Raw genomic sequence first — 25,125 nt, forward strand, 5'->3', positions numbered from 1 at the left:
TGGTAAATAGAGCGATTCGGAGCGATGTATCGTGTCTGTTACATAAATAATGAGTCTTTGATGTAATTGCTTCAGAGAAATATGAAAGTAAGCCTATCAGAAAAGTAACGCGAGACTTGTAGCACGGGTCATGTCTTGCAGAATCTCTGACATCTGAGCCGGTCGCTTGGACAGTGTCCCTTTGGCGCAGAGGATAGTGCGTTGGACTTCTAATCCGAAGGTCGTGGGTTCGATCCCCACAAGGGACGGGCAATTTTTAAAAATATGTGCCGATCACGAGATGGGTATTGACATATGGGTAACCACAAGCGTCTTCAAAAGGTGAAAATTGTTGTGACCTCAGTTCTATGCTTAAATATGTTGACCTTACACACACAAGCAAAATTCTCGTAGATCTGTTATCCATGACGCTGTTATGTGTAAATGCTGTACAAACGGAACCATATCTTCACGTGCCTGTTCACGCAAATTTTCTTTCAATGCCCAATTTTTACCTACAGATAGAAATATAGCAATAGAACGCACATTTTGTACAGAAGCAAATACAACGAAGAGTGAAATAAGTTTGTATTACTTCACGAGTCAATGTACGTAATCCCAGTCATGATCTTTAATTCTTCCAGCCCAAGGTGAGAGGGTTTCAGTTTCCTCTGCCACAAGTGAGAAAAGTAGACTGTTTCACAACAAGATATTGTACTATGGGTCCTTAACTGTTCCCATTAAACAATGGCACTCTGTATCTATAGAAACGGCGGCAATTTTCGCTTCAGCACAGGGGGCTTTTATTGGAGACTGTCAGGAGGGGGCTTGCTGGATACATGAAGGGAGAAGACCAGACAGAGATGTCTGACGCTCCGCTGACGCTTGCAGAAAACTACATTAAGTATGATTCCCGCCTATAACTGACGGCGAGAGAGATGCATCATCTGTCCACGTCTCATCGAAACACACTGTCACCAAGCAATGGCTGACGCTTCGAGGACGGCATGAAATTGCCAAGGAGGTGATGCAGCTAACGTTCCTGGTAAATGTGCTAACAGGGCACACACGTCCGTTGGAGTGTATACATATGATGGGGACCGGCTGTGACACAGCAGTCAACCAAAGTCAAAAAATGTGACTAATCATACAGTGTTTCCAGTGTGTCGTTTACCACTTTGTGAGTGGATGCTGTTCTAAAGAGCGTAATTCCCACTTATCTGTAAGCAGCGCACTTGAGCAAATGTAATAGCAGGACTGTGTTACTACGATTGTACAGAGCAACTCTGTCAATACGCAGGTGTTTCAATCAGTAGGGCCATGGTAAATAGAGCGATTCGGAGCGATGTATCGTGTCTGTTACATAAATAATGAGTCTTTGATGTAATTGCTTCAGAGAAATATGAAAGTAAGCCTATCAGAAAAGTAACGCGAGACTTGTAGCACGGGTCATGTCTTGCAGAATCTCTGACATCTGAGCCGGTCGCTTGGACAGTGTCCCTTTGGCGCAGAGGATAGTGCGTTGGACTTCTAATCCGAAGGTCGTGGGTTCGATCCCCACAAGGGACGGGCAATTTTTAAAAATATGTGCCGATCACGAGATGGGTATTGACATATGGGTAACCACAAGCGTCTTCAAAAGGTGAAAATTGTTGTGACCTCAGTTCTATGCTTAAATATGTTGACCTTACACACACAAGCAAAATTCTCGTAGATCTGTTATCCATGACGCTGTTATGTGTAAATGCTGTACAAACGGAACCATATCTTCACGTGCCTGTTCACGCAAATTTTCTTTCAATGCCCAATTTTTACCTACAGATAGAAATATAGCAATAGAACGCACATTTTGTACAGAAGCAAATACAACGAAGAGTGAAATAAGTTTGTATTACTTCACGAGTCAATGTACGTAATCCCAGTCATGATCTTTAATTCTTCCAGCCCAAGGTGAGAGGGTTTCAGTTTCCTCTGCCACAAGTGAGAAAAGTAGACTGTTTCACAACAAGATATTGTACTATGGGTCCTTAACTGTTCCCATTAAACAATGGCACTCTGTATCTATAGAAACGGCGGCAATTTTCGCTTCAGCACAGGGGGCTTTTATTGGAGACTGTCAGGAGGGGGCTTGCTGGATACATGAAGGGAGAAGACCAGACAGAGATGTCTGACGCTCCGCTGACGCTTGCAGAAAACTACATTAAGTATGATTCCCGCCTATAACTGACGGCGAGAGAGATGCATCATCTGTCCACGTCTCATCGAAACACACTGTCACCAAGCAATGGCTGACGCTTCGAGGACGGCATGAAATTGCCAGGGAGGTGATGCAGCTAACGTTCCTGGTAAATGTGCTAACAGGGCACACACGTCCGTTGGAGTGTATACATATGATGGGGACCGGCTGTGACACAGCAGTCAACCAAAGTCAAAAAATGTGACTAATCATACAGTGTTTCCAGTGTGTCGTTTACCACTTTGAGAGTGGATGCTGTTCTAAAGAACGTAATTCCCACTTATCTGTAAGCAGCGCACGTGAGCGAATGAAATAGCAGGACTGTGTTACTACGATTGTACAGAGCAACTCTGTCAATACGCAGGTGTTTCAATCAGTAGGGCCATGGTAAATAGAGCGATTCGGAGCGATGTATCGTGTCTGTTACATAAATAATGAGTCTTTGATGTAATTGCTTCAGAGAAATATGAAAGTAAGCCTATCAGAAAAGTAACGCGAGACATGTAGCACGGGTCATGTCTTGCAGAATCTCTGACATCTGAGCCCGTCGCTTGGACAGTGTCCCTTTGGCGCAGAGGATAGCGCGTTGGACTTCTAATCCAAAGGTCGTGGGTTCGATCCCCACAAGGGATGGGCAATTTTTAAAAATATGTGCCGATCACGAGATGGGTATTGACATATGGGTAACCACAAGCGTCTTCAAAAGGTGAAAATTGTTCTGACCTCAGTTCTATGCTTAAATATGTTGACCTTACACACACAAGCAAAATTCTCGTAGATCTGTTATCCATGACGCTGTTATGTGTAAATGCTGTACAAACGGAACCATATCTTCACGTGCCTGTTCACGCAAATTTTCTTTCAATGCCCAATTTTTACCTACAGATAGAAATATAGCAATAGAACGCACATTTTGTACAGAAGCAAATACAATGAAGAGTGAAATAAGTTTGTATTACTTCACGAGTCAATGTACGTAATCCCAGTCATGATCTTTAATTCTTCCAGCCCAAGGTGAGAGGGTTTCAGTTTCCTCTGCCACAAGTGAGAAAAGTAGACTGTTTCACAACAAGATATTGTACTATGGGTCCTTAACTGTTCCCATTAAACAATGGCACTCTGTATCTATAGAAACGGCGGCAATTTTCGCTTCAGCACAGGGGGCTTTTATTGGAGACTGTCAGGAGGGGGCTTGCTGGATACATGAAGGGAGAAGACCAGACAGAGATGTCTGACGCTCCGCTGACGCTTGCAGAAAACTACATTAAGTATGATTCCCGCCTATAACTGACGGCGAGAGAGATGCATCATCTGTCCACGTCTCATCGAAACACACTGTCACCAAGCAATGGCTGACGCTTCGAGGACGGCATGAAATTGCCAGGGAGGTGATGCAGCTAACGTTCCTGGTAAATGTGCTAACAGGGCACACACGTCCGTTGGAGTGTATACATATGATGGGGACCGGCTGTGACACAGCAGTCAACCAAAGTCAAAAAATGTGACTAATCATATAGTGTTTCCAGTGTGTCGTTTACCACTTTGTGAGTGGATGCTGTTCTAAAGAGCGTAATTCCCACTTATCTGTAAGCAGCGCACGTGAGCGAATGTAATAGCAGGACTGTGTTACTACGATTGTACAGAGCAACTCTGTCAATACGCAGGTGTTTCAATCAGTAGGGCCATGGTAAATAGAGCGATTCGGAGCGATGTATCGTGTCTGTTACATAAATAATGAGTCTTTGATGTAATTACTTCAGAGAAATATGAAAGTAAGCCTATCAGAAAAGTAACGCGAGGCTTGTAGCACGGGTCATGTCTTGCAGAATCTCTGACATCTGAGCCCGTCGCTTGGACAGTGTCCCTTTGGCGCAGAGGATAGCGCGTTGGACTTCTAATCCAAAGGTCGTGGGTTCGATCCCCACAAGGGACGGGCAATTTTTAAAAATATGTGCCGATCACGAGATGGGTATTGACATATGGGTAACCACAAGCGTCTTCAAAAGGTGAAAATTGTTGTGACCTCAGTTCTATGCTTAAATATGTTGACCTTACACACACAAGCAAAATTCTCGTAGATCTGTTATCCATGACGCTGTTATGTGTAAATGCTGTACAAACGGAACCATATCTTCACGTGCCTGTTCACGCAAATTTTCTTTCAATGCCCAATTTTTACCTACAGATAGAAATATAGCAATAGAACGCACATTTTGTACAGAAGCAAATACAATGAAGAGTGAAATAAGTTTGTATTACTTCACGAGTCAATGTACGTAATCCCAGTCATGATCTTTAATTCTTCCAGCCCAAGGTGAGGGGGTTTCAGTTTCCTCTGCCACAAGTGAGAAAAGTAGACTGTTTCACAACAAGATATTGTACTATGGGTCCTTAACTGTTCCCATTAAACAATGGCACTCTGTATCTATAGAAACGGCGGCAATTTTCGCTTCAGCACAGGGGGCTTTTATTGGAGACTGTCAGGAGGGGGCTTGCTGGATACATGAAGGGAGAAGACCAGACAGAGATGTCTGACGCTCCGCTGACGCTTGCAGAAAACTACATTAAGTATGATTCCCGCCTATAACTGACGGCGAGAGAGATGCATCATCTGTCCACGTCTCATCGAAACACACTGTCACCAAGCAATGGCTGACGCTTCGAGGACGGCATGAAATTGCCAAGGAGGTGATGCAGCTAACGTTCCTGGTAAATGTGCTAACAGGGCACACACGTCCGTTGGAGTGTATACATATGATGGGGACCGGCTGTGACACAGCAGTCAACCAAAGTCAAAAAATGTGACTAATCATACAGTGTTTCCAGTGTGTCGTTTACCACTTTGTGAGTGGATGCTGTTCTAAAGAGCGTAATTCCCACTTATCTGTAAGCAGCGCACGTGAGCAAATGTAATAGCAGGACTGTGTTACTACGATTGTACAGAGCAACTCTGTCAATACGCAGGTGTTTCAATCAGTAGGGCCATGGTAAATAGAGCGATTCGGAGCGATGTATCGTGTCTGTTACATAAATAATGAGTCTTTGATGTAATTGCTTCAGAGAAATATGAAAGTAAGCCTATCAGAAAAGTAACGCGAGACTTGTAGCACGGGTCATGTCTTGCAGAATCTCTGACATCTGAGCCCGTCGCTTGGACAGTGTCCCTTTGGCGCAGAGGATAGCGCGTTGGACTTCTAATCCGAAGGTCGTGGGTTCGATCCCCACAAGGGACGGGCAATTTTTAAAAATATGTGCCGATCACGAGATGGGTATTGACATATGGGTAACCAAAAGCGTCTTCAAAAGGTGAAAATTGTTGTGACCTCAGTTCTATGCTTAAATATGTTGACCTTACACACACAAGCAAAATTCTCGTAGATCTGTTATCCATGACGCTGTTATGTGTAAATGCTGTACAAACGGAACCATATCTTCACGTGCCTGTTCACGCAAATTTTCTTTCAATGCCCAATTTTTACCTACAGATAGAAATATAGCAATAGAACGCACATTTTGTACAGAAGCAAATACAATGAAGAGTGAAATAAGTTTGTATTACTTCACGAGTCAATGTACGTAATCCCAGTCATGATCTTTAATTCTTCCAGCCCAAGGTGAGAGGGTTTCAGTTTCCTCTGCCACAAGTGAGAAAAGTAGACTGTTTCACAACAAGATATTGTACTATGGGTCCTTAACTGTTCCCATTAAACAATGGCACTCTGTATCTATAGAAACGGCGGCAATTTTCGCTTCAGCACAGGGGGCTTTTATTGGAGACTGTCAGGAGGGGGCTTGCTGGATACATGAAGGGAGAAGACCAGACAGAGATGTCTGACGCTCCGCTGACGCTTGCAGAAAACTACATTAAGTATGATTCCCGCCTATAACTGACGGCGAGAGAGATGCATCATCTGTCCACGTCTCATCGAAACACACTGTCACCAAGCAATGGCTGACGCTTCGACGACGGCATGAAATTGCCAGGGAGGTGATGCAGCTAACGTTCCTGGTAAATGTGCTAACAGGGCACACACGTCCGTTGGAGTGTATACATATGATGGGGACCGGCTGTGACACAGCAGTCAACCAAAGTCAAAAAATGTGACTAATCATACAGTGTTTCCAGTGTGTCGTTTACCACTTTGTGAGTGGATGCTGTTCTAAAGAGCGTAATTCCCACTTATCTGTAAGCAGCGCACGTGAGCGAATGAAATAGCAGGACTGTGTTACTACGATTGTACAGAGCAACTCTGTCAATACGCAGGTGTTTCAATCAGTAGGGCCATGGTAAATAGAGCGATTCGGAGCGATGTATCGTGTCTGTTACATAAATAATGAGTCTTTGATGTAATTGCTTCAGAGAAATATGAAAGTAAGCCTATCAGAAAAGTAACGCGAGACATGTAGCACGGGTCATGTCTTGCAGAATCTCTGACATCTGAGCCCGTCGCTTGGACCGTGTCCCTTTGGCGCAGAGGATAGCGCGTTGGACTTCTAATCCAAAGGTCGTGGGTTCGATCCCCACAAGGGACGGGCAATTTTTAAAAATATGTGCCGATCACGAGATGGGTATTGACATATGGGTAACCACAAGCGTCTTCAAAAGGTGAAAATTGTTGTGACCTCAGTTCTATGCTTAAATATGTTGACCTTACACACACAAGCAAAATTCTCGTAGATCTGTTATCCATGACGCTGTTATGTGTAAATGCTGTACAAACGGAACCATATCTTCACGTGCCTGTTCACGCAAATTTTCTTTCAATGCCCAATTTTTACCTACAGATAGAAATATAGCAATAGAACGCACATTTTGTACAGAAGCAAATACAATGAAGAGTGAAATAAGTTTGTATTACTTCACGAGTCAATGTACGTAATCCCAGTCATGATCTTTAATTCTTCCAGCCCAAGGTGAGAGGGTTTCAGTTTCCTCTGCCACAAGTGAGAAAAGTAGACTGTTTCACAACAAGGTATTGTACTATGGGTCCTTAACTGTTCCCATTAAACAATGGCACTCTGTATCTATAGAAACGGCGGCAATTTTCGCTTCAGCACAGGGGGCTTTTATTGGAGACTGTCAGGAGGGGGCTTGCTGGATACATGAAGGGAGAAGACCAGACAGAGATGTCTGACGCTCCGCTGACGCTTGCAGAAAACTACATTAAGTATGATTCCCGCCTATAACTGACGGCGAGAGAGATGCATCATCTGTCCACGTCTCATCGAAACACACTGTCACCAAGCAATGGCTGACGCTTCGAGGACGGCATGAAATTGCCAGGGAGGTGATGCAGCTAACGTTCCTGGTAAATGTGCTAACAGGGCACACACGTCCGTTGGAGTGTATACATATGATGGGGACCGGCTGTGACACAGCAGTCAACCAAAGTCAAAAAATGTGACTAATCATACAGTGTTTCCAGTGTGTCGTTTACCACTTTGTGAGTGGATGCTGTTCTAAAGAGCGTAATTCCCACTTATCTGTAAGCAGCGCACGTGAGCGAATGAAATAGCAGGACTGTGTTACTACGATTGTACAGAGCAACTCTGTCAATACGCAGGTGTTTCAATCAGTAGGGCCATGGTAAATAGAGCGATTCGGAGCGATGTATCGTGTCTGTTACATAAATAATGAGTCTTTGATGTAATTGCTTCAGAGAAATATGAAAGTAAGCCTATCAGAAAAGTAACGCGAGACATGTAGCACGGGTCATGTCTTGCAGAATCTCTGACATCTGAGCCCGTCGCTTGGACAGTGTCCCTTTGGCGCAGAGGATAGCGCGTTGGACTTCTAATCCAAAGGTCGTGGGTTCGATCCCCACAAGTGACGGGCAATTTTTAAAAATATGTGCCGATCACGAGATGGGTATTGACGTATGGGTAACCACAAGCGTCTTCAAAAGGTGAAAATTGTTGTGACCTCAGTTCTATGCTTAAATATGTTGACCTTACACACACAAGCAAAATTCTCGTAGATCTGTTATCCATGACGCTGTTATGTGTAAATGCTGTACAAACGGAACCATATCTTCACGTGCCTGTTCACGCAAATTTTCTTTCAATGCCCAATTTTTACCTACAGATAGAAATATAGCAATAGAACGCACATTTTGTACAGAAGCAAATACAATGAAGAGTGAAATAAGTTTGTATTACTTCACGAGTCAATGTACGTAATCCCAGTCATGATCTTTAATTCTTCCAGCCCAAGGTGAGAGTGTTTCAGTTTCCTCTGCCACAAGTGAGAAAAGTAGACTGTTTCACAACAAGATATTGTACTATGGGTCCTTAACTGTTCCCATTAAACAATGGCACTCTGTATCTATAGAAACGGCGGCAATTTTCGCTTCAGCACAGGGGGCTTTTATTGGAGACTGTCAGGAGGGGGCTTGCTGGATACATGAAGGGAGAAGACCAGACAGAGATGTCTGACGCTCCGCTGACGCTTGCAGAAAACTACATTAAGTATGATTCCCGCCTATAACTGACGGCGAGAGAGATGCATCATCTGTCCACGTCTCATCGAAACACACTGTCACCAAGCAATGGCTGACGCTTCGAGGACGGCATGAAATTGCCAGGGAGGTGATGCAGCTAACGTTCCTGGTAAATGTGCTAACAGGGCACACACGTCTGTTGGAGTGTATACATATGATGGGGACCGGCTGTGACACAGCAGTCAACCAAAGTCAAAAAATGTGACTAATCATACAGTGTTTCCAGTGTGTCGTTTACCACTTTGTGAGTGGATGCTGTTCTAAAGAGCGTAATTCCCACTTATCTGTAAGCAGCGGACGTGAGCGAATGTAATAGCAGGACTGTGTTACTACGATTGTACAGAGCAACTCTGTCAATACGCAGGTGTTTCAATCAGTAGGGCCATGGTAAATAGAGCGATTCGGAGCGATGTATCGTGTCTGTTACATAAATAATGAGTCTTTGATGTAATTGCTTCAGAGAAATATGAAAGTAAGCCTATCAGAAAAGTAACGCGAGACTTGTAGCACGGGTCATGTCTTGCAGAATCTCTGACATCTGAGCCCGTCGCTTGGACAGTGTCCCTTTGGCGCAGAGGATAGCGCGTTGGACTTCTAATCCAAAGGTCGTGGGTTCGATCCCCACAAGGGACGAGCAATTTTTAAAAATATGTGCCGATCACGAGATGGGTATTGACATATGGGTAACCACAAGCGTCTTCAAAAGGTGAAAATTGTTGTGACCTCAGTTCTATGCTTAAATATGTTGACCTTACACACACAAGCAAAATTCTCGTAGATCTGTTATCCATGACGCTGTTATGTGTAAATGCTGTACAAACGGAACCATATCTTCACGTGCCTGTTCACGCAAATTTTCTTTCAATGCCCAATTTTTACCTACAGATAGAAATATAGCAATAGAACGCACATTTTGTACAGAAGCAAATACAATGAAGAGTGAAATAAGTTTGTATTACTTCACGAGTCAATGTACGTAATCCCAGTCATGATCTTTAATTCTTCCAGCCCAAGGTGAGAGGGTTTCAGTTTCCTCTGCCACAAGTGAGAAAAGTAGACTGTTTCACAACAAGATATTGTACTATGGGTCCTTAACTGTTCCCATTAAACAATGGCACTCTGTATCTATAGAAACGGCGGCAATTTTCGCTTCAGCACAGGGGGCTTTTATTGGAGACTGTCAGGAGGGGGCTTGTTGGATACATGAAGGGAGAAGACCAGACAGAGATGTCTGACGCTCCGCTGACGCTTGCAGAAAACTACATTAAGTATGATTCCCGCCTATAACTGACGGCGAGAGAGATGCATCATCTGTCCACGTCTCATCGAAACACACTGTCACCAAGCAATGGCTGACGCTTCGAGGACGGCATGAAATTGCCAGGGAGGTGATGCAGCTAACGTTCCTGGTAAATGTGCTAACAGGGCACACACGTCCGTTGGAGTGTATACATATGATGGGGCCGGCTGTGACACAGCAGTCAACCAAAGTCAAAAAATGTGACTAATCATACAGTGTTTCCAGTGTGTCGTTTACCACTTTGTGAGTGGATGCTGTTCTAAAGAGCGTAATTCCCACTTATCTGTAAGCAGCGCACGTGAGCGAATGTAATAGCAGGACTGTGTTACTACGATTGTACAGAGCAACTCTGTCAATACGCAGGTGTTTCAATCAGTAGGGCCATGGTAAATAGAGCGATTCGGAGCGATGTATCGTGTCTGTTACATAAATAATGAGTCTTTGATGTAATTGCTTCAGAGAAATATGAAAGTAAGCCTATCAGAAAAGTAACGCGAGACTTGTAGCACGGGTCATGTCTTGCAGAATCTCTGACATCTGAGCCCGTCGCTTGGACAGTGTCCCTTTGGCGCAGAGGATAGCGCGTTGGACTTGTAATCCAAAGGTCGTGTGTTCGATCCCCACAAGGGACGGGCAATTTTTAAAAATATGTGCCGATCACGAGATGGGTATTGACATATGGGTAACCACAAGCGTCTTCAAAAGGTGAAAATTGTTGTGACCTCAGTTCTATGCTTAAATATGTTGACCTTACACACACAAGCAAAATTCTCGTAGATCTGTTATCCATGACGCTGTTATGTGTAAATGCTGTACAAACGGAACCATATCTTCACGTGCCTGTTCACGCAAATTTTCTTTCAATGCCCAATTTTTACCTACAGATAGAAATATAGCAATAGAACGCACATTTTGTACAGAAGCAAATACAATGAAGAGAGAAATAAGTTTGTATTACTTCACGAGTCAATGTACGTAATCCCAGTCATGATCTTTAATTCTTCCAGCCCAAGGTGAGAGGGTTTCAGTTTCCTCTGCCACAAGTGAGAAAAGTAGACTGTTTCACAACAAGATATTGTACTATGGGTCCTTAACTGTTCCCATTAAACAATGGCACTCTGTATCTATAGAAACGGCGGCAATTTTCGCTTCAGCACAGGGGGCTTTTATTGGAGACTGTCAGGAGGGGGCTTGCTGGATACATGAAGGGAGAAGACCAGACAGAGATGTCTGACGCTCCGCTGACGCTTGCAGAAAACTACATTAAGTATGATTCCCGCCTATAACTGACGGCGAGAGAGATGCATCATCTGTCCACGTCTCATCGAAACACACTATCACCAAGCAATGGCTGACGCTTCGAGGACGGCATGAAATTGCCAGGGAGGTGATGCAGCTAACGTTCCTGGTAAATGTGCTAACAGGGCACACACGTCCGTTGGAGTGTATACATATGATGGGGACCGGCTGTGACACAGCAGTCAACCAAAGTCAAAAAATGTGACTAATCATACAGTGTTTCCAGTGTGTCGTTTACCACTTTGTGAGTGGATGCTGTTCTAAAGAGCGTAATTCCCACTTATCTGTAAGCAGCGCACGTGAGCGAATGTAATAGCAGGACTGTGTTACTACGATTGTACAGAGCAACTCTGTCAATACGCAGGTGTTTCAATCAGTAGGGCCATGGTAAATAGAGCGATTCGGAGCGATGTATCGTGTCTGTTACATAAATAATGAGTCTTTGATGTAATTGCTTCAGAGAAATATGAAAGTAAGCCTATCAGAAAAGTAACGCGAGACATGTAGCATGGGTCGTGCCTTGCAGAATCTCTGACATCTGAGCCAGTCGCTTGGACATTGTCCCTTTGGCGCAGAGGATAGCGCGTTGGACTTCTAATCCAAAGGTCGTGGGTTCGATCCCCACAAGGGACGGGCAATTTTTAAAAATATATGCCGATCACGAGATGGGTATTGACATATGGGTAACCACAAGCGTCTTCAAAAGGTGAAAATTGTTGTGACCTCAGTTCTATGCTTAAATATGTTGACCTTACACACACAAGCAAAATTCTCGTAGATCTGTTATCCATGACGCTATTATGTGTAAATGCTGTACAAACGGAATCATATCTTCACGTGCCTGTTCACGCAAATTTTCTTTCAATGCCCAATTTTTACCTACAGATAGAAATATAGCAATAGAACGCACATTTTGTACAGAAGCAAATACAATGAAGAGTGAAATAAGTTTGTATTACTTCACGAGTCAATGTACGTAATCCCAGTCATGATCTTTAATTCTTCCAGCCCAAGGTGAGAGGGTTTCAGTTTCCTCTGCCACAAGTGAGAAAAGTAGACTGTTTCACAACAAGATATTGTACTATGGGTCCTTAACTGATCCCATTAAACAATGGCACTCTGTATCTATAGAAACGGCGGCAATTTTCGTTTCAGTTTCCTCTGCCACAAGTGAGAAAAGTAGACTGTTTCATAAGAAGATATTGTGCTATGGGTCCTTAACTGTTCCCATTAAACAATGGCACTCTGTATCTATAGAAACGGCGGCAATTTTCGCTTCAGCACAGGGGGCTTTTATTGGAGACTGTCAGGAGGGGGCTTGCTGGATACATGAAGGGAGAAGACCAAACAGAGATGTCTGACGCTCCGCTGACGCTTGCAGAAAACTACATTAAGTATGATTCCCGCCTATAACTGACGGCGAGAGAGATGCATCATCTGTCCACGTCTCATCGAAACACACTGTCACCAAGCAATGGCTGACGCTTCGACGACGGCATGAAATTGCCAGGGAGGTGATGCAGCTAACGTTCCTGGTAAATGTGCTAACAGGGCACACACGTCCGTTGGAATGTATACATATGATGGGGACCGGCTGTGACACAGCAGTCAACCAAAGTCAAAAAATGTGACTAATCATACAGTGTTTCCAGTGTGTCGTTTACCACTTTGTGAGTGGATGCTGTTCTAAAGAGCGTAATTCCCACTTATCTGTAAGCAGCGCACATGAGCGAATGTAATAGCAGGACTGTGTTACTACGATTGTACAGAGCAACTCTGTCAATACGCAGGTGTTTCAATCAGTAGGGCCATGGTAAATAGAGCGATTCGGAGCGATGTATCGTGTCTGTTACATAAATAATGAGTCTTTGATGTAATTGCTTCAGAGAAATATGAAAGTAAGCCTTTCAGAAAAGTAACGCGAGACATGTAGCACGGGTCATGTCTTGCAGAATCTCTGACATCTGAGCCCGTCGCTTGGACAGTGTCCCTTTGGCGCAGAGGATAGCGCGTTGGACTTCTAATCCAAAGGTCGTGGGTTCGATCCCCACAAGGGACGGGCAATTTTTAAAAATATGTGCCGATCACGAGATGGGTATTGACATATGGGTAACCACAAGCGTCTTCAAAAGGTGAAAAATGTTGTGACCTCAGTTCTATGCTTAAATATGTTGACCTTACACACACAAGCAAAATTCTCGTAGATCTGTTATCCATGACGCTGTTATGTGTAAATGCTGTACAAACGGAACCATATCTTCACGTGCCTGTTCACGCAAATTTTCTTTCAATGCCCAATTTTTACCTACAGATAGAAATATAGCAATAGAACGCACATTTTGTACAGAAGCAAATACAATGAAGAGTGAAATAAGTTTGTATTACTTCACGAGTCAATGTACGTAATCCCAGTCATGATCTTTAATTCTTCCAGCCCAAGGTGAGAGGGTTTCAGTTTCCTCTGCCACAAGTGAGAAAAGTACACTGTTTCACAACAAGATATTGTACTACAGAACCATATCTTCACGTGCCTGTTCACGCAAATTTTCTTTCAATGCCCAATTTTTACCTACAGATAGAAATATAGCAATAGAACGCACATTTTGTACAGAAGCAAATACAATGAAGAGTGAAATAAGTTTGTATTACTTCACGAGTCAATGTACGTAATCCCAGTCATGATCTTTAATTCTTCCAGCCCAAGGTGAGAGGGTTTCAGTTTCCTCTGCCACAAGTGAGAAAAGTAGACTGTTTCACAACAAGATATTGTACTATGGGTCCTTAACTGTTCCCATTAAACAATGGCACTCTGTATCTATAGAAACGGCGGCAATTTTCGCTTCAGCACAGGGGGCTTTTACTGGAGACTGTCAGGAGGGGGCTTGCTGGATACATGAAGGGAGAAGACCAGACAGAGATGTCTGACGCTCCGCTGACGCTTGCAGAAAACTACATTAACGCCAATAACTGACGGCGAGAGAGATGCATCATCTGTCCACGTCTCATCGAAACACACTGTCACCAAGCAATGGCTGACGCTTTGAGGACGGCATGAAATTGCCAGGGAGGTGATGCAGCTAACGTTCCTGGTAAATGTGCTAACAGGGCACACACGTCCGTTGGAGTGTATACATATGATGGGGACCGGCTGTGACACAGCAGTCAACCAAAGTCAAAAAATGTGACTAATCATACAGTGTTTCCAGTGTGTCGTTTACCACTTTGTGAGTGGATGCTGTTCTAAAGAGCGTAATTCCCACTTATCTGTAAGCAGCGCACGTGAGCGAATGTAATAGCAGGACTGTGTTACTACGATTGTACAGAGCAACTCTGTCAATACGCAGGTGTTTCAATCAGTAGGGCCATGGTAAATAGAGCGATTCGGAGCGATGTATCGTGTCTGTTACATAAATAATGAGTCTTTGATGTAATTGCTTCAGAGAAATATGAAAGTAAGCCTATCAGAAAAGTAACGCGAGACATGTAGCACGGGTCATGTCTTGCAGAATCTCTGACATCTGAGCCCGTCGCTTGGACAGTGTCCCTTTGGCGCAGAGGATAGCGCGTTGGACTTCTAATCCAAAGGTCGTGGGTTCGATCCCCACAAGGGACGGGCAATTTTTAAAAATATGTGCCGATCACGAGATGGGTATTGACATATGGGTAACCACAAGCGTCTTCAAAAGGTGAAAATTGTTGTGACCTCAGTTCTATGCTTAAATATGTTGACCTTACACACACAAGCAAAATTCTCGTAGATCTGTTATCCATGACGCTGTTATGTGTAAATACTGTACAAACGGAACCATATCTTCACGTGCCTGTTCACGCAAATTTTCTTTCAATGCCCAATTTTTACCTACAGATAGAAATTTAGCAATAGAACGCACATTTTGTACAGAAGCAAATACAATGAAGAGTGAAATAAGTTTGTATTACTTCACGAGTCAATGTACGTAATCCCAGTCATGATCTTTAATTCTTCCAGCCCAAGGTGAGAGGGTTTCAGTTTCCTCTGCCACAAGTGAGAAAAGTAGACTGTTTCACAACAAGATATTGTACTACAGAACCATATCTTCACGTGCCTGTTCACGCAAATTTTCTTTCAATGCCCAATTTTTACCTACAGATAGAAATATAGCAATAGAACGCACATTTTGTACAGAAGCAAATACAATGAAGAGTGAAATAAGTTTGTATTACTTCACGAGTCAATGTACGTAATCCCAGTCATGATCTTTAATTCTTCCAGCCCAAGGTGAGAGGGTTTCAGTTTCCTCTGCCACAAGTGAGAAAAGTAGACTGTTTCACAACAAGATATTGTACTATGGGTCCTTAACTGTTCCCATTAAACAATGGCACTCTGTATCTATAGAAACGGCGGCAATTTCCGTTCAGCACAGGGGGCTTTTACTGGAGACTGTCAGGAGGGGGCTTGCTGGATACATGAAGGGAGAAGACCAGACAGAGATGTCTGACGCTCCGCTGACGCTTGCAGAAAACTACATTAAGTATGATTCCCGCCTATAACTGACGGCGAGAGAGATGCATCATCTGTCCACGTCTCATCGAAACACACTGTCACCAAGCAATGGCTGACGCTTCGAGGACGGCATGAAATTGCCAGGGAGGTGATGCAGCTAACGTTCCTGGTAAATGTGCTAACAGGGCACACACGTCCGTTGGAGTGTATACATATGATGGGGACCGGCTGTGACACAGCAGTCAACCAAAGTCAAAAAATGTGACTAATCATACAGTGTTTCCAGTGTGTCGTTTACCACTTTGTGAGTGGATGCTGTTCTAAAGAGCGTAATTCCCACTTATCTGTAAGCAGCGCACGTGAGCGAAAGTAATAGCAGGACTGTGTTACTACGATTGTACAGAGCAACTCTGTCAATACGCAGGTGTTTCAATCAGTAGGGCCATGGTAAATAGAGCGATTCGGAGCGATGTATCGTGTCTGTTACATAAATAATGAGTCTTTGATGTAATTGCTTCAGAGAAATATGAAAGTAAGCCTATCAGAAAAGTAACGCGAGACATGTAGCACGGGTCATGTCTTGCAGAATCTCTGACATCTGAGCCCGTCGCTTGGACAGTGTCCCTTTGGCGCAGAGGATAGCGTGTTGGACTTCTATTCCAAAGGTCGTGGGTTCGATCCCCACAAGGGACGGGCAATTTTTAAAAATATGTGCCGATCACGAGATGGGTATTGACATATGGGTAACCACAAGCGTCTTCAAAAAGTGAAAATTGTTGTGACCTCAGTTCTATGCTTAAATATGTTGACCTTACACACACAAGCAAAATTCTCGTAGATCTGTTATCCATGACGCTGTTATGTGTAAATGCTGTACAAACGGAACCATATCTTCACGTGCCTGTTCACGCAAATTTTCTTTCAATGCCCAATTTTTACCTACAGATAGAAATATAGCAATAGAACGCACATTTTGTACAGAAGCAAATACAATGAAGAGTGAAATAAGTTTGTATTACTTCACGAGTCAATGTACGTAATCCCAGTCATGATCTTTAATTCTTCCAGCCCAAGGTGAGAGGGTTTCAGTTTCCTCTGCCACAAGTGAGAAAAGTAGACTGTTTCACAACAAGATATTGTACTACGGAACCATATCTTCACGTGCCTGTTCACGCAAATTTTCTTTCAATGCCCAATTTTTACCTACAGATAGAAATATAGCAATAGAACGCACATTTTGTACAGAAGCAAATACAATGAAGAGTGAAATAAGTTTGTATTACTTCACGAGTCAATGTACGTAATCCCAGTCATGATCTTTAATTCTTCCAGCCCAAGGTGAGAGGGTTTCAGTTTCCTCTGCCACAAGTGAGAAAAGTAGACTGTTTCACAACAAGATATTGTACTATGGGTCCTTAACTGTTCCCATTAAACAATGGCACTCTGTATCTATAGAAACGGGAGCAATTTTCGCTTCAGCACAGGGGGCTTTTATTGGAGACTGTCAGGAGGGGGCTTGCTGGATACATGAAGGGAGAAGACCAGACAGAGATGTCTGACGCTCCGCTGACGCTTGCAGAAAACTACATTAAGTATGATTCCCGCCTATAACTGACGGCGAGAGAGATGCATCATCTGTCCACGTCTCATCGAAACACACTGTCACCAAGCAATGGCTGACGCTTCGAGGACGGCATGAAATTGCCAGGGAGGTGATGCAGCTAACGTTCCTGGTAAATGTGCTAACAGGGCACACACGTCCGTTGGAGTGTATACATATGATGGGGACCGGCTGTGACACAGCAGTCAACCAAAGTCAAAAAATGTGACTAATCATACAGTGTTTCCAGTGTGTCGTTTACCACTTTGTGAGTGGATGCTGTTCTAAAGAGCGTAATTCCCACTTATCTGTAAGCAGCGCACGTGAGCGAATGTAATAGCAGGACTGTGTTACTACGATTGTACAGAGCAACTCTGTCAATACGCAGGTGTTTCAATCAGTAGGGCCATGGTAAATAGAGCGATTCGGAGCGATGTATCGTGTCTGTTACATAAATATTGAGTCTTTGATGTAATTGCTTCAGAGAAATATGAAAGTAAGCCTATCAGAAACGTAACGCGAGACATGTAGCACGGGTCATGTCTTGCAGAATCTCTGACATCTGAGCCAGTCGCTTGCACAGTGTCCCTTTGGCGCAGAGGATAGCGTGTTGGACTTCTAATCCAAAGGTCGTGGGTTCGATCCCCACAAGTGACGGGCAATTTTTAAAAATATGTGCCGATCACGAGATGGGTATTGACATATGGGTAACCACAAGCGTCTTCAAAAGGTGAAAATTGTTGTGACCTCAGTTCTATGCATAAATATGTTGACCTTACAAACACAAGCAAAATTCTCGTAGATCTGTTATCCATGACGCTGTTATGTGTAAATGCTGTACAAACGGAACCATATCTTCACGTGCCTGTTCACGCAAATTTTCTTTCAATGCCCAATTTTTACCTACAGATAGAAATATAGCAATAGAACGCACATTTTGTACAGAAGCAAATACAATGAAGAGTGAAATAAGTTTGTATTACTTCACGAGTCAATGTACGTAATCCCAGTCATGATCTTTAATTCTTCCAGCCCAAGGTGAGAGGGTTTCAGTTTCCTCTGCCACAAGTGAGAAAAGTAGACTGTTTCACAACAAGATATTGTACTACGGAACCATATCTTCACGTGCCTGTTCACGCAAATTTTCTTTCAATGCCCAATTTTTACCTACAGATAGAAATATAGCAATAGAACGCACATTTTGTACAGAAGCAAATACAATGAAGAGTGAAATAAGTTTGTATTACTTCACGAGTCAATGTACATAATCCCAGTCATGATCTTTAATTCTTCCAGCCCAAGGTGAGAGGGTTTCAGTTTCCTCTGCCACAAGTGAGAAAAGTAGACTGTTTCACAACAAGATATTGTACTATGGGTCCTTAACTGTTCCCATTAAACAATGGCACTCTGTATCTATAGAAACGGCGGCAATTTTCGCTTCAGCACAGGGGGCTTTTATTGGAGACTGTCAGGAGGGGGTATGCTGGATACATGAAGGGAGAAGACCAGACAGAGATGTCTGACGCTCCGCTGACGCTTGCAGAAAACTACATTAAGTATGATTCCCGCCTATAACTGACGGCGAGAGAGATGCATCATCTGTCCACGTCTCATCGAAACACACTGTCACCAAGCAATGGCTGACGCTTCGAGGACGGCATGAAATTGCCAGGGAGGCGATGCAGCTAACGTTCCTGGTAAATGTGCTAACAGGGCACACACGTCCGTTGGAGTGTATACATATGATGGGGACCGGCTGTGACACAGCAGTCAACCAAAGTCAAAAAATGTGACTAATCATACAGTGTTTCCAGTGTGTCGTTCACCACTTTGTGAGTGGATGCTGTTCTAAAGAGCGTAATTCCCACTTATCTGTAAGCAGCGCACGTCAGCGAATGTAATAGCAGGACTGTGTTACTACGATTGTACATAGCAACTCTGTCAATACGCAGGTGTTTCAATCAGTAGGGCCATGGTAAATAGAGCGATTCGGAGTGATGTATCGTGTCTGTTACATAAATAATGAGTCTTTGATGTAATTGCTTCAGAGAAATATGAAAGTAAGCCTATCAGAAAAGTAACGCGAGACATGTAGCACGGGTCATGTCTTGCAGAATCTCTGACATCTGAGCCCGTCGCTTGGACAGTGTCCCTTTGGCGCAGAGGATAGCGTGTTGGACTTCTATTCCAAAGGTCGTGGGTTCGATCCCCACAAGGGACGGGCAATTTTTAAAAATATGTGCCGATCACGAGATGGGTATTGACATATGGGTAACCACAAGCGTCTTCAAAAAGTGAAAATTGTTGTGACCTCAGTTCTATGCTTAAATATGTTGACCTTACACACACAAGCAAAATTCTCGTAGATCTGTTATCCATGACGCTGTTATGTGTAAATGCTGTACAAACGGAACCATATCTTCACGTGCCTGTTCACGCAAATTTTCTTTCAATGCCCAATTTTTACCTACAGATAGAAATATAGCAATAGAACGCACATTTTGTACAGAAGCAAATACAATGAAGAGTGAAATAAGTTTGTATTACTTCACGAGTCAATGTACGTAATCCCAGTCATGATCTTTAATTCTTCCAGCCCAAGGTGAGAGGGTTTCAGTTTCCTCTGCCACAAGTGAGAAAAGTAGACTGTTTCACAACAAGATATTGTACTACGGAACCATATCTTCACGTGCCTGTTCACGCAAATTTTCTTTCAATGCCCAATTTTTACCTACAGATAGAAATATAGCAATAGAACGCACATTTTGTACAGAAGCAAATACAATGAAGAGTGAAATAAGTTTGTATTACTTCACGAGTCAATGTACGTAATCCCAGTCATGATCTTTAATTCTTCCAGCCCAAGGTGAGAGGGTTTCAGTTTCCTCTGCCACAAGTGAGAAAAGTAGACTGTTTCACAACAAGATATTGTACTATGGGTCCTTAACTGTTCCCATTAAACAATGGCACTCTGTATCTATAGAAACGGGAGCAATTTTCGCTTCAGCACAGGGGGCTTTTATTGGAGACTGTCAGGAGGGGGCTTGCTGGATACATGAAGGGAGAAGACCAGACAGAGATGTCTGACACTCCGCTGACGCTTGCAGAAAACTACATTAAGTATGATTCCCGCCTATAACTGACGGCGAGAGAGATGCATCATCTGTCCACGTCTCATCGAAACACACTGTCACCAAGCAATGGCTGACGCTTCGAGGACGGCATGAAATTGCCAGGGAGGTGATGCAGCTAACGTTCCTGGTAAATGTGCTAACAGGGCACACACGTCCGTTGGAGTGTATACATATGATGGGGACCGGCTGTGACACAGCAGTCAACCAAAGTCAAAAAATGTGACTAATCATACAGTGTTTCCAGTGTGTCGTTTACCACTTTGTGAGTGGATGCTGTTCTAAAGAGCGTAATTCCCACTTATCTGTAAGCAGCGCACGTGAGCGAATGTAATAGCAGGACTGTGTTACTACGATTGTACAGAGCAACTCTGTCAATACGCAGGTGTTTCAATCAGTAGGGCCATGGTAAATAGAGCGATTCGGAGCGATGTATCGTGTCTGTTACATAAATATTGAGTCTTTGATGTAATTGCTTCAGAGAAATATGAAAGTAAGCCTATCAGAAACGTAACGCGAGACATGTAGCACGGGTCATGTCTTGCAGAATCTCTGACATCTGAGCCAGTCGCTTGGACAGTGTCCCTTTGGCGCAGAGGATAGCGTGTTGGACTTCTAATCCAAAGGTCGTGGGTTCGATCCCCACAAGGGACGGGCAATTTTTAAAAATATGTGCCGATCACGAGATGGGTATTGACATATGGGTAACCACAAGCGTCTTCAAAAGGTGAAAATTGTTGTGACCTCAGTTCTATGCATAAATATGTTGACCTTACAAACACAAGCAAAATTCTCGTAGATCTGTTATCCATGACGCTGTTATGTGTAAATGCTGTACAAACGGAACCATATCTTCACGTGCCTGTTCACGCAAATTTTCTTTCAATGCCCAATTTTTACCTACAGATAGAAATATAGCAATAGAACGCACATTTTGTACAGAAGCAAATACAATGAAGAGTGAAATAAGTTTGTATTACTTCACGAGTCAATGTACGTAATCCCAGTCATGATCTTTAATTCTTCCAGCCCAAGGTGAGAGGGTTTCAGTTTCCTCTGCCACAAGTGAGAAAAGTAGACTGTTTCACAACAAGATATTGTACTACGGAACCATATCTTCACGTGCCTGTTCACGCAAATTTTCTTTCAATGCCCAATTTTTACCTACAGATAGAAATATAGCAATAGAACGCACATTTTGTACAGAAGCAAATACAATGAAGAGTGAAATAAGTTTGTATTACTTCACGAGTCAATGTACATAATCCCAGTCATGATCTTTAATTCTTCCAGCCCAAGGTGAGAGGGTTTCAGTTTCCTCTGCCACAAGTGAGAAAAGTAGACTGTTTCACAACAAGATATTGTACTATGGGTCCTTAACTGTTCCCATTAAACAATGGCACTCTGTATCTATAGAAACGGCGGCAATTTTCGCTTCAGCACAGGGGGCTTTTATTGGAGACTGTCAGGAGGGGGTATGCTGGATACATGAAGGGAGAAGACCAGACAGAGATGTCTGACGCTCCGCTGACGCTTGCAGAAAACTACATTAAGTATGATTCCCGCCTATAACTGACGGCGAGAGATACATCATCTGTCCACGTCTCATCGAAACACACTGTCACCAAGCAATGGCTGACGCTTCGAGGACGGCATGAAATTGCCAGGGAGGTGATGCAGCTAATGTTCCTGGTAAATGTGCTAACAGGGCACACACGTCCGTTGGAGTGTATACATATGATGGGGACCGGCTGTGACACAGCAGTCAACCAAAGTCAAAAAATGTGACTAATCATACAGTGTTTCCAGTGTGTCGTTCACCACTTTGTGAGTGGATGCTGTTCTAAAGAGCGTAATTCCCACTTATCTGTAAGCAGCGCACGTCAGCGAATGTAATAGCAGGACTGTGTTACTACGATTGTACATAGCAACTCTGTCAATACGCAGGTGTTTCAATCAGTAGGGCCATGGTAAATAGAGCGATTCGGAGTGATGTATCGTGTCTGTTACATAAATAATGAGTCTTTGATGTAATTGCTTCAGAGAAATATGAAAGTAAGCCTATCAGAAAAGTAACGCGAGACATGTAGCACGGGTCATGTCTTGCAGAATCTCTGACATCTGAGCCCGTCGCTTGGACAGTGTCCCTTTGGCGCAGAGGATAGCGCGTTGGACTTCTAATCCAAAGGTCGTGGGTTCGATCCCCACAAGGGACGGGCAATTTTTAAAAATATGTGCCGATCACGAGATGGGTATTGACATATGGGTAACCACAAGCGTCTTCAAAAGGTGAAAATTGTTGTGACCTCAGTTCTATGCTTAAATATGTTGACCTTACACACACAAGCAAAATTCTCGTAGATCTGTTATCCATGACGCTGTTATGTGTAAATGCTGTACAAACGGAACCATATCTTCACGTGCCTGTTCACGCAAATTTTCTTTCAATGCCCAATTTTTACCTACAGATAGAAATATAGCAATAGAACGCACATTTTGTACAGAAGCAAATACAATGAAGAGTGAAATAAGTTTGTATTACTTCACGAGTCAATGTACGTAATCCCAGTCATGATCTTTAATTCTTCCAGCCCAAGGTGAGAGGGTTTCAGTTTCCTCTGCCACAAGTGAGAAAAGTAGACTGTTTCACAACAAGATATTGTACTATGGGTCCTTAACTGTTCCCATTAAACAATGGCACTCTGTATCTATAGAAACGGCGGCAATTTTCGCTTCAGCACAGGGGGCTTTTATTGGAGACTGTCAGGAGGGGGCTTGCTGGATACATGAAGGGAGAAGACCGGACAGAGATGTCTGACGCTCCGCTGACGCTTGCAGAAAACTACATTAAGTATGATTCCCGCCTATAACTGACGGCGAGAGAGATGCATCATCTGTCCACGTCTCATCGAAACACACTGTCACCAAGCAATGGCTGACGCTTCGAGGACGGCATGAAATTGCCAGGGAGGTGATGCAGCTAACGTTCCTGGTAAATGTGCTAACAGGGCACACACGTCCGTTGGAGTGTATACATATGATGGGTACCGGCTGTGACACAGCAGTCAACCAAAGTCAAAAAATGTGACTAATCATACAGTGTTTCCAGTGTGTCGTTTACCACTTTGTGAGTGGATGCTGTTCTAAAGAGCGTAATTCCCACTTATCTGTAAGCAGCGCACGTGAGCGAATGTAATAGCAGGACTGTGTTACTACGATTGTACAGAGCAACTCTGTCAATACGCAGGTGTTTCAATCAGTAGGGCCATGGTAAATAGAGCGATTCGGAGCGATGTATCGTGTCTGTTACATAAATATTGAGTCTTTGATGTAATTGCTTCAGAGAAATATGAAAGTAAATCTATCAGAAACGTAACGCGAGACATGTAGCACGGGTCATGTCTTGCAGAATCTCTGACATCTGAGCCCGTCGCTTGGACAGTGTCCCTTTGGCGCAGAGGATAGCGTGTTGGACTTCTAATCCAAAGGTTGTGGGTTCGATCCCCACAAGGGACGGGCAATTTTTAAAAATATGTGCCGATCACGAGATGGGTATTGACATATGGGTAACCACAAGCGTCTTCAAAAGGTGAAAATTGTTGTGACCTCAGTTCTATGCTTAAATATGTTGACCTTACACACACAAGCAAAATTCTCGTAGATCTGTTATCCATGACGCTGTTATGTGTAAATGCTGTACAAACGGAACCATATCTTCACGTGCCTGTTCACGCAAATTTTCTTTCAATGCCCAATTTTTACCTACAGATAGAAATATAGCAATAGAACGCACATTTTGTACAGAAGCAAATACAATGAAGAGTGAAATAAGTTTGTATTACTTCACGAGTCAATGTACGTAATCCCAGTCATGATCTTTAATTCTTCCAGCCCAAGGTGAGAGGGTTTCAGTTTCCTCTGCCACAAGTGAGAAAAGTAGACTGTTTCACAACAAGATATTGTACTACGGAACCATATCTTCACGTGCCTGTTCACGCAAATTTTCTTTCAATGCCCAATTTTTACCTACAGATAGAAATATAGCAATAGAACGCACATTTTGTACAGAAGCAAATACAATGAAGAGTGAAATAAGTTTGTATTACTTCACGAGTCAATGTACATAATCCCAGTCATGATCTTTAATTCTTCCAGCCCAAGGTGAGAGGGTTTCAGTTTCCTCTGCCACAAGTAAGAAAAGTAGACTGTTTCACAACAAGATATTGTACTATGGGTCCTTAACTGTTCCCATTAAACAATGGCACTCTGTATCTATAGAAACGGCGGCAATTTTCGCTTCAGCACAGGGGGCTTTTATTGGAGACTGTCAGGAGGGGGTATGCTGGGTACATGAAGGGAGAAGACCAGACAGAGATGTCTGACGCTCCGCTGACGCTTGCAGAAAACTACATTAAGTATGATTCCCGCCTATAACTGACGGCGAGAGAGATGCATCATCTGTCCACGTCTCATCGAAACACACTGTCACCAAGCAATGGCTGACGCTTCGAGGACGGCATGAAATTGCCAGGGAGGTGATGCAGCTAACGTTCCTGGTAAATGTGCTAACAGGGCACACACGTCCGTTGGAGTGTAT

General features: G+C 43.4%; 18 non-coding genes across 18 annotated transcripts; all 18 read left to right on the forward strand.

The window, feature by feature from the left end:
• Window positions 1-175: 175 nt before the first annotated feature.
• On the forward strand, window positions 176-248 carry Trnar-ucu (transfer RNA arginine (anticodon UCU)). The gene has a single exon. It is a non-coding gene; the product is annotated as a tRNA-Arg (tRNA).
• Window positions 249-1,475: 1,227 nt separating this feature from the next.
• Trnar-ucu (transfer RNA arginine (anticodon UCU)) lies at window positions 1,476-1,548 on the forward strand. Its single transcript has one exon. It is a non-coding gene; the product is annotated as a tRNA-Arg (tRNA).
• Window positions 1,549-2,775: 1,227 nt separating this feature from the next.
• On the forward strand, window positions 2,776-2,848 carry Trnar-ucu (transfer RNA arginine (anticodon UCU)). The gene has a single exon. It is a non-coding gene; the product is annotated as a tRNA-Arg (tRNA).
• A 1,227-nt stretch (window positions 2,849-4,075) lies between these two features.
• Trnar-ucu (transfer RNA arginine (anticodon UCU)) lies at window positions 4,076-4,148 on the forward strand. Its single transcript has one exon. It is a non-coding gene; the product is annotated as a tRNA-Arg (tRNA).
• A 1,227-nt stretch (window positions 4,149-5,375) lies between these two features.
• On the forward strand, window positions 5,376-5,448 carry Trnar-ucu (transfer RNA arginine (anticodon UCU)). The gene has a single exon. It is a non-coding gene; the product is annotated as a tRNA-Arg (tRNA).
• A 1,227-nt stretch (window positions 5,449-6,675) lies between these two features.
• On the forward strand, window positions 6,676-6,748 carry Trnar-ucu (transfer RNA arginine (anticodon UCU)). Its single transcript has one exon. It is a non-coding gene; the product is annotated as a tRNA-Arg (tRNA).
• Window positions 6,749-7,975: 1,227 nt separating this feature from the next.
• Trnar-ucu (transfer RNA arginine (anticodon UCU)) lies at window positions 7,976-8,048 on the forward strand. Its single transcript has one exon. It is a non-coding gene; the product is annotated as a tRNA-Arg (tRNA).
• A 1,227-nt stretch (window positions 8,049-9,275) lies between these two features.
• Trnar-ucu (transfer RNA arginine (anticodon UCU)) lies at window positions 9,276-9,348 on the forward strand. Its single transcript has one exon. It is a non-coding gene; the product is annotated as a tRNA-Arg (tRNA).
• Window positions 9,349-10,574: 1,226 nt separating this feature from the next.
• Trnat-ugu (transfer RNA threonine (anticodon UGU)) lies at window positions 10,575-10,647 on the forward strand. Its single transcript has one exon. It is a non-coding gene; the product is annotated as a tRNA-Thr (tRNA).
• A 1,227-nt stretch (window positions 10,648-11,874) lies between these two features.
• Window positions 11,875-11,947, forward strand: Trnar-ucu (transfer RNA arginine (anticodon UCU)). Its single transcript has one exon. It is a non-coding gene; the product is annotated as a tRNA-Arg (tRNA).
• Window positions 11,948-13,300: 1,353 nt separating this feature from the next.
• Trnar-ucu (transfer RNA arginine (anticodon UCU)) lies at window positions 13,301-13,373 on the forward strand. The gene has a single exon. It is a non-coding gene; the product is annotated as a tRNA-Arg (tRNA).
• Window positions 13,374-14,854: 1,481 nt separating this feature from the next.
• Window positions 14,855-14,927, forward strand: Trnar-ucu (transfer RNA arginine (anticodon UCU)). Its single transcript has one exon. It is a non-coding gene; the product is annotated as a tRNA-Arg (tRNA).
• Window positions 14,928-16,417: 1,490 nt separating this feature from the next.
• Window positions 16,418-16,490, forward strand: Trnar-ucu (transfer RNA arginine (anticodon UCU)). Its single transcript has one exon. It is a non-coding gene; the product is annotated as a tRNA-Arg (tRNA).
• Window positions 16,491-17,981: 1,491 nt separating this feature from the next.
• Window positions 17,982-18,054, forward strand: Trnar-ucu (transfer RNA arginine (anticodon UCU)). Its single transcript has one exon. It is a non-coding gene; the product is annotated as a tRNA-Arg (tRNA).
• A 1,491-nt stretch (window positions 18,055-19,545) lies between these two features.
• Window positions 19,546-19,618, forward strand: Trnar-ucu (transfer RNA arginine (anticodon UCU)). Its single transcript has one exon. It is a non-coding gene; the product is annotated as a tRNA-Arg (tRNA).
• Window positions 19,619-21,109: 1,491 nt separating this feature from the next.
• On the forward strand, window positions 21,110-21,182 carry Trnar-ucu (transfer RNA arginine (anticodon UCU)). Its single transcript has one exon. It is a non-coding gene; the product is annotated as a tRNA-Arg (tRNA).
• Window positions 21,183-22,671: 1,489 nt separating this feature from the next.
• Trnar-ucu (transfer RNA arginine (anticodon UCU)) lies at window positions 22,672-22,744 on the forward strand. Its single transcript has one exon. It is a non-coding gene; the product is annotated as a tRNA-Arg (tRNA).
• Window positions 22,745-23,971: 1,227 nt separating this feature from the next.
• On the forward strand, window positions 23,972-24,044 carry Trnar-ucu (transfer RNA arginine (anticodon UCU)). Its single transcript has one exon. It is a non-coding gene; the product is annotated as a tRNA-Arg (tRNA).
• Window positions 24,045-25,125: the final 1,081 nt, after the last annotated feature.

Source organism: Schistocerca serialis, chromosome 1 (genome assembly GCF_023864345.2).
Source record: "Schistocerca serialis cubense isolate TAMUIC-IGC-003099 chromosome 1, iqSchSeri2.2, whole genome shotgun sequence".
Lineage (NCBI taxonomy): Eukaryota > Metazoa > Arthropoda > Insecta > Orthoptera > Acrididae > Schistocerca > Schistocerca serialis.